The sequence below is a fragment of the Talpa occidentalis genome, unplaced genomic scaffold, assembly GCF_014898055.3.
Source record: "Talpa occidentalis isolate TD23 unplaced genomic scaffold, MPIMG_talOcc4v2.1 talOcc4.15, whole genome shotgun sequence".
NCBI lineage: Eukaryota > Metazoa > Chordata > Mammalia > Eulipotyphla > Talpidae > Talpa > Talpa occidentalis.
Window position 1 is genome coordinate 15,989,862 of NW_023601543.1, and position 15,522 is coordinate 16,005,383.

The window sequence follows — 15,522 nt, forward strand, 5'->3', positions numbered from 1 at the left end:
AGAGGCTTTGGGAGAAACCCCTCCCTTGTCTGGTGTGTCACAAAGATAGGTCCAGTAACATATTTTTGCATGTTCACTTTATCAGGCTATGTTATTTTTTGATATAACTTGATTTCATGTGTGAATATTTCATTTTTTCATCAACATGAATGGATAAAGTATACTTGTTTGTATTTTTGTTTTATTTTGTGGAAAAAAACAAAGTATAAAAGATAAGAACCATATTTTCATTAACTTTTTCAAAGAACAGGGCCTCCCCTGGTGGCGCAGCAGTTGAGCAATGGGCTGCGAAGCTGCCCGCAGCCTCTGCAGCGCTGGTTCGATCCCCGGCCCCCGGTGAGGGTCCCACATGGCGCACAGTTATAGTGGAAGTAAAGTTTGAAATCAAATAAAAATATTACAGTATTGAGAAGGTTAGTTTTGCTTACATTTCAGGACCCTTTAAAAGTTGAATCTAAATTTGAGTCCAAATCGAAGTCATGATCAAACTTATTGTGAGCTCAAATGCTGACTATGTGAAGAATATCAGCCTCTTAGCAGAAGAAGTTGTGTGTTGGTTTAAAGAGCAAATACAGAACATGTTAACCTCATTTAAAACCACAAGGAAACCCAATAGCATTAAAACAGTGGCCTGGAGACTGTTTGACAGCAGTCTGTTTTGAAATTCATATCATTATGCTTTAATACCAGTCACTTTACAGAGAAGAGAATTGCCTTTTATAGGTAAAGAAGAGCAAAATGCATTATATTGCAGTCTCTACTGTTCTTCCTTAGACAATGTTCGCCTAGGAGCAAAACCTAAGACAAATACAATGTTAGAAAACTTTGACTCATAGGCGACAGAAAAGCAGGCAACAAAACTAAAACCATACAGATCATAGGTAGTGAAATTACCAGTCAGGGACTTTAGAAGCACATTAAAACATAAAGTGACAGTAAAAGATGGATAGACTAGATGAACAGATGGTGTATATCAGGAGTGATATGGAAACTTCACAAGAGAAGAAATGGATATTTTGAACTGAAAAACACAAAATGTGCAGTTAAATTTTCACATGAACACAGACGGGACACTATGGAAGAAAAAAATTAATGAAATTAAAGTAAGGTCGATAGAATTTTTACAAAGGAAAAGCTGAGCAATAATATTGCAAGAATGACCTGGGATAATATCACATAAATATGTCTGTGTTATTTTGTGTGTGTGTGTGTGTTTTGCTAAAAGAGGTATTTTCATGAAATTTAGAAAGTATAGCTGAATTAGCCAACATTGTTTTCTGAAGATAGCCAATTGCTACTTGTGATGACACAGAAATGTTCATGTGTTCCAACTTGTTCTTCCTCTCCCCTCTGTCCAGCTTTACCTGACTATTGGTCCTGTTGAACTATGACATTTCTGCATGCATAGAGGTAACATATCTCTTTTATTTGAAGAATTTAAGATCAAGTGCTCTACTCTCTATTATCTGTATTTTATTCTTCTCCAACCAAGTTAGCAGTGCATTTCATATAGTACAATTGCAGTGTGCTAAAAACCCTCAATATTGTGAATTAATGAAACCATATATAGGGGACTAGTGCCTGATAGAGGTGTCTTTCCCTTTTCCAACTTTCATAAGTGGGAAGTAAGCCTTCACTGTGCTTTCCACTGAGATATAGGAATTATTGAAGCAGCATAACTATGCCTGCGTTACTGACCCTCAAACTAATTACAGTAGTGGCCAAAAATCAGGGACACTTATCATTTTAAGGGTCCAATTTCAATTAATGTATCTCTGAGTCACAAATAATATATTCCTCTGCTTCTCACCCCTAGACAACTTATCTCACTCAGTACAATATTGACACTATAACTTTTTCCATTGGAAACATTCTCTGAATTTAGTAAAGCTTTCAAAGCTTTCATGTTTCAATTACTCTTTATCTTTTCTAAGGGCAATATTTCAAGTAAAGTAAGCAAAATTAGTCCTTCCTTTCTTCTTCCATTCTCACCAAGGCAATAAAATACACAATTGAGATTCATTCTCATGCATGTGGAAGGCTTAAAAAGATTAATGGATAATGGACTCCAAATAAGGAGCTTTTGAACATTAATCCACCTAGAGTTTAAGTGAGGAAATTTATCATATTTTCAGTTATTGAGCATAATATTTAGCCAGATAGGTTTGGATGGGTGGCATAACACTTGGAAAGACATGTGGGATGAAGTGGATTAAGTATTCATTTTCTTCCACCACCTTTAGCATAAACTTTTATTGTGGAAAACTGTATGCTATTGTGTAACTCAGAACTGTCCTTCACAAACTTTTTCATTCCATACCCACAAGTAAATGTCAAATTTACCTGGTTATAATTATAACAGTGGTGATACCAGTCTTTATCTATTGAGAAAATGTGGTCAGCAAAGAATTAAGGTGTATTTATACAGTTTTGTTTTGTTTCTGTTTCATATGTTACATAGAGGGAGAAGTGTTTATATCTTGAGAACCTAGCAAAGAGGAGGCCTGGTTGTTCACATGTTGAAGACCTTGGCCTGGGAAGCTTAGAATGGTTACATCAAAATGGAGAAAAAAAAGAGAGACAGATTGATGAATGAGAATAGGTTTATGGAGCCAGGCAGAAAAATAAATAGGACGAATATAATGTCAATGCTATGATCCATCAGAAAATTCTTAATGATATATTGGTGAACACATACTTTTGTTTCTTTTTTCCCCATGTTTATTGACAGATAATTGACATAGAATTTCGGGTAAGTTTAGGATGTTTAAGTTTAGTGCAGTTATTACACATATGTATAGCTGTATATATATGTTACAATATTGTACCAAAAAAGGTTAGTTAACAGCTCCATCACCTCACATATTTAAACTATTTTTTTTGTGGTGAAACATTTAAAATCTAATACTTGGCAACATTTAAATATAAACTACTGTATTGTTCATTAAAGTCACCGCGCTATACATTACTTCTCCATATTTTATTCATCTTATAACTGGAAATAAGTACCTATTGATCACATTTACACATTTTCCCCACCACTCACCTCCTCCCTTGGGTCACCATCAATCCATTTTCTGTTTCTAGGAGTTAAAATTTTTTAGATTGCACATATAAGTGCATGTAAGTGAGATCATATAGTACTTGTCCTTCTCTTATTCATCTTTCACTTAGCATAATGCCCTCAGGTTCATACACATTGTAACAAATGGTGGGATTTTGCTCTCTTTTTTTTGTGTGAAATATATGGTCCTTTCATTTGTGACTTCTAAGAAATCTCCATGCTGTTTTTCAGAGTGGCCATGTCAATTCACTCTTCTACTCTTGGGGTATGTGGATCTCCTTTGCTCCACATTCTCACCATCACTTCATCTATCTTTTTTATAATAGCGATAATAAAATGTGTGAGATAATTTTATCATGGTTTTAATTTTCATTTCTTTGATAATTAGTGAGCTTAAACCCTTTTGGCTATTTAAATATCCTCTTTGGAAAAATGTCTACTCAGGTCCTTTACCAATTTCTAATTCTGTCATTTTTTCTATTAAGTAGTGTGGATACCTTTTATAGGTTAGATATTAATCTCCAATCAGATATGTGGTCCACAAATATTTTCTCCACTCCTATAGATTTCCTTTTCATTTTGTTCATTATTTCTTATGATGTGCAGAAACTTTTTACCTTAAAGGTTCTGTTTTGGGTATCATATCCATAAAATCTTTGTCTAGATTCATGTCAAGGAGATTTTACTTTGTTTTCTCTTAAGAGTTTTGTGATTTCAAGTCTCACATTTAAGTCTTTAATCTATTTCAAGTTAATTTTTGAGTGGTATTAAGACAGGAGTCTTGTTTATTTTTTTTTATGTGAGAATATCCAGTTCTCCAACGCCATTTATTGGAAACAATCTGCTCTACAATGAGTTTTTGTCAATGCATGTCAAATATTAGTTGACCATATATTCATGAATTCATTGCTGGACTCATGATTGTGTTCCATTTGTCTGCATTACAACTGAAATCATGAAGATAAAGTGAACAAAATAGACTGCTCTAATAAAAAGAACAACTATACACCAAAAAATTAAAGAACCTAGAAAAAAATGGATACAATCTTACAAACAGACATCCTACCTGACAGAGTCATGAATATATAATTAATCTGAAAAGACCAATAACAAGTAAGGAAATTAAATGAATAATCAAATAACTCCCAACAAGGAAAATGCCAGACTACGTGGTTAAACTGGTGAATTTTACCAAAAATTTATAGAATTAACTCTAATCATTCTCAAACTCTTCCAAAATAGTTGAAGAACTACAATTTCAAACTCATTTTAGGAGACCAACATTACCCTGATAACAAAAAACAAATAAGAATGCTGTGAGAAAACTACAAGCCAATATCCTTGTGACATATAGATGTAAAAATTAATTCTCAACAAAAAATATTAGCAGATCAAATTCAAGAACTCATTAGAAGGATTATATTCTAAGACCAACTGGGATTTATCTCTTGGATGCAAGTTTGGTTCAATGTGCAAATAAAAAATGTGATGCATCACATTAAGATAAATAAAGATAAATACTATTATGATCATTTCATTAGATACAGAAGAAACTTTTGGCAATGTCAGCTTACTTTTATGATACAAACTCTCAACAGACTGACTATAGAATGAATGCATCTACATATAATAAAGGACATATATGATATGCCTAACAACTAATGTCATACTCAATGGTGAAGATTTAAAATCTCTTCTAAGATCAGGAACAAGACAAGTGTACCCACTGTAACCACACCTATGCAATGTAATACTGGAAATTTCAGTCAGAGCAATTAGAAAAGTAGAATAAATATAAAGCATCCAAATCTAGAAGGAAGAAGTAAGATGTCTTTCTTGCAGAAGACATTATCATATATGCATATAAAATCAGAAATATTCCACCCGAAAATTGTTAGAACTAATAAACAAATTCAATAAACTATCAGGAAACAAAATCAACATACAGAAAGCATTGCCATATCTAAAACTAACAACAAGCTATTGAAAAAAAAGAAATGAAGGACAGAATTCCATTTATGGTAATTTCAAAAACAGTAAAAGTCTTAGGAATAAATTTAGCTAAGGACGTGCAAAATTTATACACTGAAAACTATGATTTTGATGAAAGTCATTGAAGAAGACACAAATAAATAGAAAGATATCCTGTATTCATGGATTGGAGGAATTAATATTGTTAAAGTGCCTATACTATCCAAAGGAATCAATAGAATTGATACAATTTTTTTTTCAAAGATTGATTTTTATTTATACAAGAACCGGGATACAGGTCAGAGTCACGGGAAGATGAGAAAATTCACCAGAGACAGCAGGGAGCAGAACAGGCAGACTGACTGAAGACACTGCTGAGGGGAACAGCAAGAGAGACAAGAGAGGTCTGCTGAGCCATGTGGGAATTTCCCTGGCTGGCTGGGAATCGAACCCACGCTGCACAGGCTGTGGACAGCTTCACAGCACAGCGCTCAACCCGATGAGCCACCGGGGAGGCCCTATCTATACAATTTTTATGAAGATTCCAATGGCGGGCTCCATCATGGCGCAAGGGGTTAAGACGCAGCCTATGAAGCTATCCGCAGCCTCTGCAGCACGAGTTCAATCCCTGGTCGGCCAGGGAGCAACCCACATGGCACAGCAGACCTCCCCTGACTCGCCTGCTGCTCCCCTCAGCAGTGTACTTTGGTTGATCTGCCTGTTCTGTTCCTCACTCTGTCTCTGGTGAATCCTCTCATCCCCCACACCTCTGACATATACTGCAGCTCTTGTGAAAACCAAAAAAAATACCAATGGCATTTTTCACAGAAATAGAAAAAATAATCCTAAAATTTAAATGGAATCACAAAAGACCCCCAAATGACCCAAGAAATTCTAAGAACAGAGTTGGAGACAACATATTAACACATTTTCTGATTTCAAATTATACTACAAAACTAATCAAAACACTATGCATTAGTTTCTATTACTTGCAGTAAAGGTCTGGGTTGTTTTGTCAATTGCAGCATTATTTTACAACTATTTCTTAATTTTTGTTTATTAAAATATAGTTGTATTATTCCTAATAGAACTTATTCTTTCAAGTAATGTGATGATAAATATTGATGGAGATTTTATGGTTTTTATGATTATTTGCAAATTTGCATACCTACCACTACAAAATTTTATAAGCAAGTGCATTTCTGCAGCACATTGGCTGTGCTGCATAAAAATATCCATTGCCTGAAATGCTAAATGTAATTATAACACTTTATTATCAGTTTCCATCATGCAATTTACTTTTATTCCATGACACATGTATATGCTAAATAGGTGCACTTGAGAAGAAACCAAAAAAATTAGAGTGTTGTTGCTAAGTTGAAATACTCCTGTTGAGTTAACTACCCTGATAAGCATCTATTAATAGTAAAGAGATCTCATACAGCCTTTATTCTGCAATTGGGGCTTGAAAGTAGTTTCCTACCATGTTGAGGAATTGATAGTTGCATTTACATGTTTTATGAAGCGGTAGCAAAGAGAACATAGTGCTCAGTTCTTATTTACATTTACTTTGGTTACAGTTACAATTGTCCAAATCTGTCTTTGAATAAAGTTATATCATCATTTTTGTGAATATTATTAATAATAATCTTATATACTTCTCCTTATCGTATATTGATGTCTAAAAGCACATGCAGCAATAAAAGAAAACAATTTCCATAGCAGTACTTGTGTTTACCTTGACATGTTAGATAAATATGCATTTTGCCCCTTTTGTAACATAAACTGCTAGTTAATCTTTTAACACTGCTTTGTCTGATAACAGCATAAAAATAGATACAGTCATATCATGGACTCCAGCTACTGCACCCTTTAACACTGAATTTTCTTGACTTAAATGTATAATATAGGAAGCGTATAAAATTTTGTGTGATGTGTCAAAAATGCAACACATGTACACAGGATGTTATGATTGTATAACCACAAAATGTTTTTAATTCCTGTCTTTTTGCTTATAATTTGACAAAAGTAGCACTGCATAAACAATGGCACTTATTTTAAAAAAAACAATGGCACTTATTTAGGTTTTGAAAATGAGTATAAACAAGCTTTACTTCTGATTAATGATGTTCACTCTATTTAAAGAAAAAATGGAAATGTAGAAGATTCTCCCATTTGCATAGTCAGCAGAACAGAGTGTCTCCAGGGCAGCTATGCTTTAATTCCACACCAATCTACCATTTCCTTCCTTAGCTATTCTTTTAGGATATTCTTTACCCATTAGCATGTTTATATATTATTATATGACACTGCTGTGAATCTGGGGATGGAAAGGAGTGTAGGGATCCTTTTCTTTACAAGGAAATGCAAAGATATCTCTGCTAATTAATAACAAAAATGATTATATTGTCCATTTCATTGGGTTTTGATGTAGCATTCTTTAGCACATTTATGAATTAGAAAAATAGAAACTTCAGTTTGCCAAAAAATTAGTTTAAATAATTACTGAACTGTTTACAATAGTTTACAAGCAACCACTGTGTATATTTTTCCTTGAAGCTTGAATTAATTTTAATGAATAAATAATCTAGAAAGAAACTTTGCAAACCTTAAATTTTGAAGGATGTGGCTTCATGAAACTCTTTTCCCTTTCTGTTGAAGTTCTAAGAAAGCTAATCCCTGGTCATTTAATTAATCAGGATCAATAGTGCCCATATGCTGGTATCCATCTGCTGAAAACTGTCATCAAGTGACATCGTCTTGTAACTACATTTCAGAATTATTTGGCTTACCTGCAACAATACTCACCTTCTGTTTAGGCTATAAAATGCATGCTTAAATGTTTTTCTCTTCCTTTTTAGAATAACAATTTATATTGCAAATGTATTGGGCATTTTATTTTAAATATTCAAATTCTTTGACCCTGCAGCATTTGCTGAGACTAAAACTTTCTCAGAGTACACAGGGCTTTATGAGTCAACTTTCTCCTTTTGTGACAATAGTAAAATAGAATTTTAAGTGTTTTACTCAGCTTTCAGCCTTTTTAGTTCCGTAGACCTGTGGACATTTGTGCTGTTTGTTATTAAGTGCTGCTATAATTTCTGAAGTGGGCATAACCTTGTAATGCATCACAAAGTAGTCTTTAGCACAAATAAGAGAGTTGTAAACCATATGTTAAAGACAAGAATTATACAAGTACTGGCAGAAACAGATGTTTCATCTGATTAATCAGAGTGATATGCCTTTCCTTTAAAAAATTTACTACAGTTTATAATTTTACACCTATTTTTAAGTGTATTTGAGTAATACCTTTCTCTCTCATTCAACAGTAAGTTTTATGAGGGCAAAGATTCATCAGGTACTAAGTGTTCTATACACAGCCCCCAACACTATGCAAACCATGTAACTAATTATTCAGTATACCTTAGTTATTTAGTAACAACCAATATCAAAATGGAATAGCAATTGCGAAAACGTTCTCTTTCTGATGCAATGTATGCTTCCTTTAACCATTACTTTGTGGTGTTCTAAAATGAAAATATATATCCTATAATTTACCTGTTTCTTCTATCAAATAATATTTACAAATCAAGACGAAAGATTTAAGAAGAGAGAGTTTAACTTTTTTAAAAGTCTGAAGGTGAAATGGAGAAATCCATCTCTCATTTTTAATGTTTTTTTAATCTGTGAATAAGTGCCAAAAGAAAGATAAAAGTTATTGTAAATTAGTTAAAATTTGATGAGGAAATATTGCTTTTTTCAAGGTTTTGCATAGAATTTTTTTTTCACTTCAGTATTCTATTCTGAATAAAGGTTTCTTTTCAGTGTATGTGAATGTTCTTCCACTCTGATCAATTTAATTTGGCTTCAATTGGATTCAATTATGATTGTATCTAACTTATCCTTCTAAGTTTTAAAAATATGCTTTTGAAATCCTTCAGTTTATTGTATCTCCAATTCATATTTGATATTCCAGAATGCATAGAGCATTTTGAATAGAACTAATTTTAAAACTTGGAGTTCACAAAATATATTAAAACCTGATTAACAAAAATGTCTTACAAATAGAGAGCTTTATTGTTTAAATTCTCTGCTTATGCAACAATTATATTGTTTCACCTTTTGTTATTTAAAAATTTTCTAAAATGCCTATGTCCGCTTTGTACCTTTCATATTGAAGTGAGTTCAATGGAGTATCTCTTTGAGCACCATATAGTGCTTCAAGTCATCTATCAGTATAGCAGCTCCTAGTGTACGTAGTTTAGAGATTAAATATGTAGAAGAGTAAGTTATCTGTATATTAAATATAGAGTACCTTTGAAAGTTTCTGATGGTTTTTATTTTTCATAAATGAACATGTTATTTTTATTAGTCTATTCCAGGTAAGCACAAATATCCCAAACACTATTTGAGAGTTCTTGTGAATTGAATTTTAGTTAATTCACATTTTATAGCTAAATATAGCCAAGATATCTACAACATAGGCCCAATCACAGTATCAATATCTTAACCAATTAATTTTTCTTTTGTGTTGCATAGGAGAATTTACTGCCTCTGGTATATCATATGCAATACGGCTTTCAACAAGTTCATCCCTTCCTGTATGTCATTTATCTCATGAAAAGGTAGGTCTATGTTCTTTCCATGTAGGTCTAGGATGGTCTTACGATGTACTGCTGATTCCGTGCTTTGTTTGGGTCTAGACCTTCAGAGGTCATACACTTTTGCATTTGTTCGCATGGAAACGAGTCTCCATGTAAAGATCTGAATAACCTGCTGGAGGAAACCTATGATGAGAAAGAGTCCTAGCCTGCTTCAGTTCTTTCAGTCATCCTGTTGGGGATTGGTGTGTAGGTTTCTTAGTTCTCTCTGAGAAAAAATTCTACAGTCTCCATTCAGCAGTGTAAGGCCAGTTGCTGGCAGCCTTAAAGGGCAAGAGCTGTGTTTTGTCAGAGCAAGGGGTAGCCTTATGTATTCTTTGGTGGAGTTTTATCACTTTGGGGTCAGGTTGAGTTGATTTAGTTTTGTCTGTTTCTTTGCTTTGTGTCTCTATATTCAATATGTCAGTGAAATCACAGGGCATTTTTCTTTCTCCATCTGATTTATTTCATTAGAATAATCCCCTCCAGTTCCATAAATAGGGCACTGCACCCCCCTAAAATATGACTACACATTTTTCTCAAGTGCATGTGGGAAATTCTCCAGGATAGACTACATGTTGGGTCACAAAACAAGTGTTAAAAAAAGTCATAAAGTTTGGGATCATATGAAGTGTCTTTTCTGATGACAATGATGTCAAACCAGAAATCAATCACAAAACGAAAGTAGGAGAAACCTCTAATATGAAAAGTATATTAATGAATAGCTCTTGTGTTAAGGAGGAATTTAAAAAAAAAGTACTTAGAGACAAATGAAAATGTACACACAAGCTTCCAGAACTTACGGGACACAGTAAAAGCAGTACTAAGAGAGATGTAACAATATAGACCTATATCAAAAAATAACAAAGGTCTCAAATAAGTAACCTCACACATTAAGGAACTAGAAAAAGAAGAATAAACAAAGCCAAATGCCACTTGAAGGAAATAAATAAAACACTTAGTGGAAATAATTGAAATAGAAATGAAAAAAGACAGTCTAAAAGATCAATGAAAACAAAAGTTGGTTCTTTCAAGAAATAAAACTAGAGTTTAGAAGTGAAAAGATAGGCCTAATAGAAGATTTGGGAGTCAGACTAAAATTTGGTTATGCAAAGAATCTTTGTCATTGGTAAAGTCCACCATCAACTGATACATCCTATTGTATAAAGGATCTATAAAATATCTATAAATGATATTCAGGTTTTACATCTTACATGTGCCTCAGGTTGAATTACATTATTTTTGCATTTGCATGTTTCCTTTTTTCATTTGTTACTTCTTAGTGATTTCTTCAAGAAGTAGAAGGTGCTTGTTTTATACTTCCATGCTCATGTTAAAATGGAAGTCATATTTTGTTTTTATTAATATTCTTTAGTATTTTGTTATTTTCCCTAATATATATATATATGTGTGTGTGTGTGTGTGTGTGTGTGTGTGTGTGTATACATATATATATGCATATAATTATTGGGCAAATATATATGCATTTTTAACAACTTATTCATAGTATGTTTTCCAGCTGTTGAAGCTCTATTCATCCTTCAGTAGTGTTTGGTGTTCTTAAAATATAGCATATTTCCAATGAGCTCTACCTTCACCTCTTTCTGTCATTTTTAAACTCTCGTTCTCTTTTTTATGAAGTCATTGTGTTAAATCAAAAATACTTGTCTATTAATCAATATTATATTCTATTTCCTCCCTTTCTGTGAAATCATGATTAATTATATAGCATAACCAAAACATTGAAAATTCCATAAGATAAAGGAGAAGGAAATGTGAGCTAAGTTTTAACTTCATACTTTTAAAAAGCATGTCTTACCTTTATGACCAGCAAACAGATAAAGGAAAGGTAACTGATTCTTTAAACTGCATCAATGGGAGAGTTCTGTGAATAATATTAATAGAAGCTAACACAGGCCATCTTACTTTTTTCACATTTATTTCCCTTAACTAATGCCTATTTTTCAGGTTTTAAAACACTTCACGGAACAACCTGTATTACTTTTTAAAGGTCACCATTTGCATTTGCTTTTTTAAGTCTCATTCCTCTCCTGTGAGATGAGCATGTGTTTCTGCCAAGCTTTGATTTTCTGTGACAAGCTAGGAAGAACACTTTGCTAATTAGATAGGCTTATGCATTCCTTAATATTGTATCATCCATTTCATTGATCTGAGTCATTTCCTGGTTGAATGAATACCTGAATGCTGAGTATACAAAGGAAAAGTCATTTTTCCATTTGAGAAGCCTCAGTATGACACAACAAATATAACACCACGTGTCTATGATTCCTTCTGGTCTAGCTTTAATAGCTCTAAATATTTTTTAAAAGTTCCAAAAGTGATTAAGTTTAAAAATGTAGGCTCTTTTAACTTGGAGGAATATTTTTCTCTTAGCACTTACTGTACTCAATGCTTATGAGTGTGAGCTTTCATATAGAATTTAATTTAATCTGAACAGGGATTAGTCTAAAATTGAACTAATTATCATAATCAAAACATCCCATATTTTTATTAAAGCTAAGGCTCTAATAATGAATTTTATAGAAATTCACAATTTGAATTTTTCACTAATCATCATTTGTCTGTACTCCTGAAGGTTTTATCAAATGTCATTTTGCTACTTTGGCCAGGTGTAAAACTTGGTGTTTGTGCCTTATATAGCTGGAAAGTTGATAAATTCATGATACAAGAAGCCTATGAGAAAACATCTTTTATTTAATGTCTAGTTCAGGGTAATTTTGGATTCATTGAAACAGGTTAACTAAAAAGAAAATGAGAAAAATAATAATATGTGTGTAATATCTCATTTATTGTATTTATTTTTTATGGAACTTTATCAGTTTTAATTTCCCAAAATAGCTGCAACAACTGAGTTTCATGAAAGCTCATCTGTATGCCACTCTCAGAGCAGGAGTTTACAAAAAAGTATGCTCTGCCACCGACCTCCCAGGTGATCTTAGTTTACCCCTCTTCACTACTATTATACCACTGGGGATAAGGTTAATCATATTGCCATTTATTTACCGCTTATTTGGATTAGAGAGGTGATCATTGAAAAGTGCTTTTGGAAGCTAAATGAGAAATAAATGCCAAATTTTAATTTGCACACTATATGTGAGCTACTGATAAAGTAATTAAAAAAAATTTGCCTTTTATAAGCAACTCGGAAAACATTTATGGATGTAGCCATTGAACAGAATAAAAAATAAACTAATAATATAGCTCAAGATTTTCATACAATCCACTGCAAAAGTAGATAACTTTTCTTACTATTTTAAAGAATTCTGCTCTAAAGTATCCAGAGAAATGTAATGAGAATTACATGATGTTAAAAAAAAAAAAAAACCTGCCTGCAATATTCAGTCAAATATGTATTTGGACCTATTTTTATTGTATTATTATTAATGAGTGTAGGGTAAGGTAAAATAAAGTATCAGGCTTTTTTCTGCCCTCCTGCCATTAGGACTGATGATGGATCCCTGTGGTTCTGAATGCATGCCTGATGGCGGGCACCTGGAGTAGGAGGTGGGTATCCATAGGTGGGTACACCTGGCCTGAGAGACTGGGCTTATAAGGGCAGCGTCATGGGGACGCCAGCAGAGGGAAAGAACCACGAGCAGAGAGTGGAGCAGAACCAAAGAGTGGAAGAGACCAGAAGAGGAGAGAGAGCCCAGATAGCGTGAAGATTTGCTGGTGACTGGGAGGCCTGCCGCCACCGCCCCCCACCCCGGCACCCGGACCCTGCCTGCGGTGTACCTGGTAAATCCCAATAAAAGCCTGCAAAAGCTATGAGGGCTCCAGGACTCTTCCTTACCCGTCTGCTCAGGTCACAGAGATCTGCACTGTGCCATCCTGCGGCTACAATGAGGTAATGTGGGTTTTCAACACTGTATATAATTTAGGGGTATCTGTTCACACATTTTCAGATGTAACTTACCATAGCATGCCCACCACCAAAGCACGAATAATCCTCTACCATAATCCATTCCTCCCTACCCCCTTTGCTCCTCACTTACACCCTCACCATAACCTTAATTCTACAGTCAAATTTCTAGGGTTTGGTTTGGTTCAGCATTGTCTGTTCATTTGCTATGTTTCTGTATTCCACATAAAATTGAAATCTTCCAGTATTTCTTTCTCCACCTGACTTTTTATGCTTAGCATATTCCCTTCCAGATCCATCCACTTCGTTGCAAATGGCAAGATTTCACCTTTTTAAAATAGCTGAATAGTATTCAATTTATATATGTCACAGCTTCTTTATCTTCCTATTTGTTGTTGGACACTTATGTTGCTTACATAACTTGCCATTATAAATAGTGATGCAATGAACACAGGAGTGCACATATACTTTTGAATTAGTGTTATTGTATTCTCAGATAGGTAGCTGGGAATGACTTGATGGATCCTATGGCAGATTTACTTTTAATATTTTCAAAAATCTCTATACTTTTTTCCATGGGGGCTGGGACAGTCTACGTTCTCACCACTAGGGTACAATGGTTTCTTTTTCTTCACAGCCTCACCAACACATTGTTTCTGGTATTTTTTTCATATGGGACATTCTCACAGAAGCAAGGTGGTATTTTGTTGTGGCTTTGATTTACATTTCTCTGATGGTAAGTGATGATGAGCAGTTTTTTTCATGTGCCTGCTGGCCATGTTGTATTTTAGCGAAGCAGCATTGGTTTATACCTTGTCAGTGTTTTGGAAGTATAGGATTCCCCCCTCAGGTGTTATCAACATTCTGCACCCAACACTGAAGCACCCATAGTCCTCCGCCATAGTCCATTGTGCTCTCTCTCCCCACCCTGTTCTCACCCCTCCACCTTCCTCTTGTTTATCTGGAGATGCCACAGCTCTGTCATCACCTTTCAAAGGTTGGTGTTAAATTTTGTACATACATCGCAATAACATTTTTAAAGACACAACACCCAAAGCAAAGATAGTGAAAGCAAAGATAAACACCTGGGATTACATCAAACTGAAAAGCTTCTGCACAGCAAAAGAGATGTTAACCAAAACAGAGAGACACTCCACTGATTGGGAAAAAGTCATTGCACTCCAGTCAACTGATAAGGGACTGATCACAAAGATAAACAAAGAACTTACAGGGCTCAACAAAAATAAAGTAAACAATCCAGTCAAGAAATGAGCAGAAAAAGTCAAAAGACATTTCTCCAAAGAGGAAATGCAAATGGCCAACAGGCATATGAAAAATATGTTCAACATCACTTATCAGGGAAATGCAAATTAAAACCACATTAAAACCACCTTACACCAGTGAGAATGGCACATATCAACAAAAAACAACAAATGTTGGTGAGGATGTGGTAAAAAGGAACTCTCCTGCACTGCTGGTGGGAGTGCAAACTGGTCCAACCACTATGGAAAGCTGTCTAGAGTTTTCTCAGTCTACTAAAAATGGAGCAACCATATGACCCAGTAATTCCACTACTAGGGATCTACCCAAAGGACACGAAAACATTGATTTCAAAAGAACACCTGTACGCCTATGTTTTTTGCAGCACTATTTACAATAGGTAAAACCTGGAAACAACCCAAATGCCCAAAAATAGATGACTGGATCAAGAAGATGTGACACATATACACAATGGAATATTATTTGGCAATCAAAAAGATAAACTCATGCCATTCACAGCAACATGGATGGGACTAGAAGGAAATATGGTCAGTGAAATAAGCGAGAAGGAAAAAGAAAAATACCGGATGGTTTCACTTATAGCAGGAATATAGGGGAACCAAATAAGACATCAATGTAAAAAAATAACAGTACAAAACACAACAAAGCAAAAACAGATGATTATAAATCAGAGACATATTGCA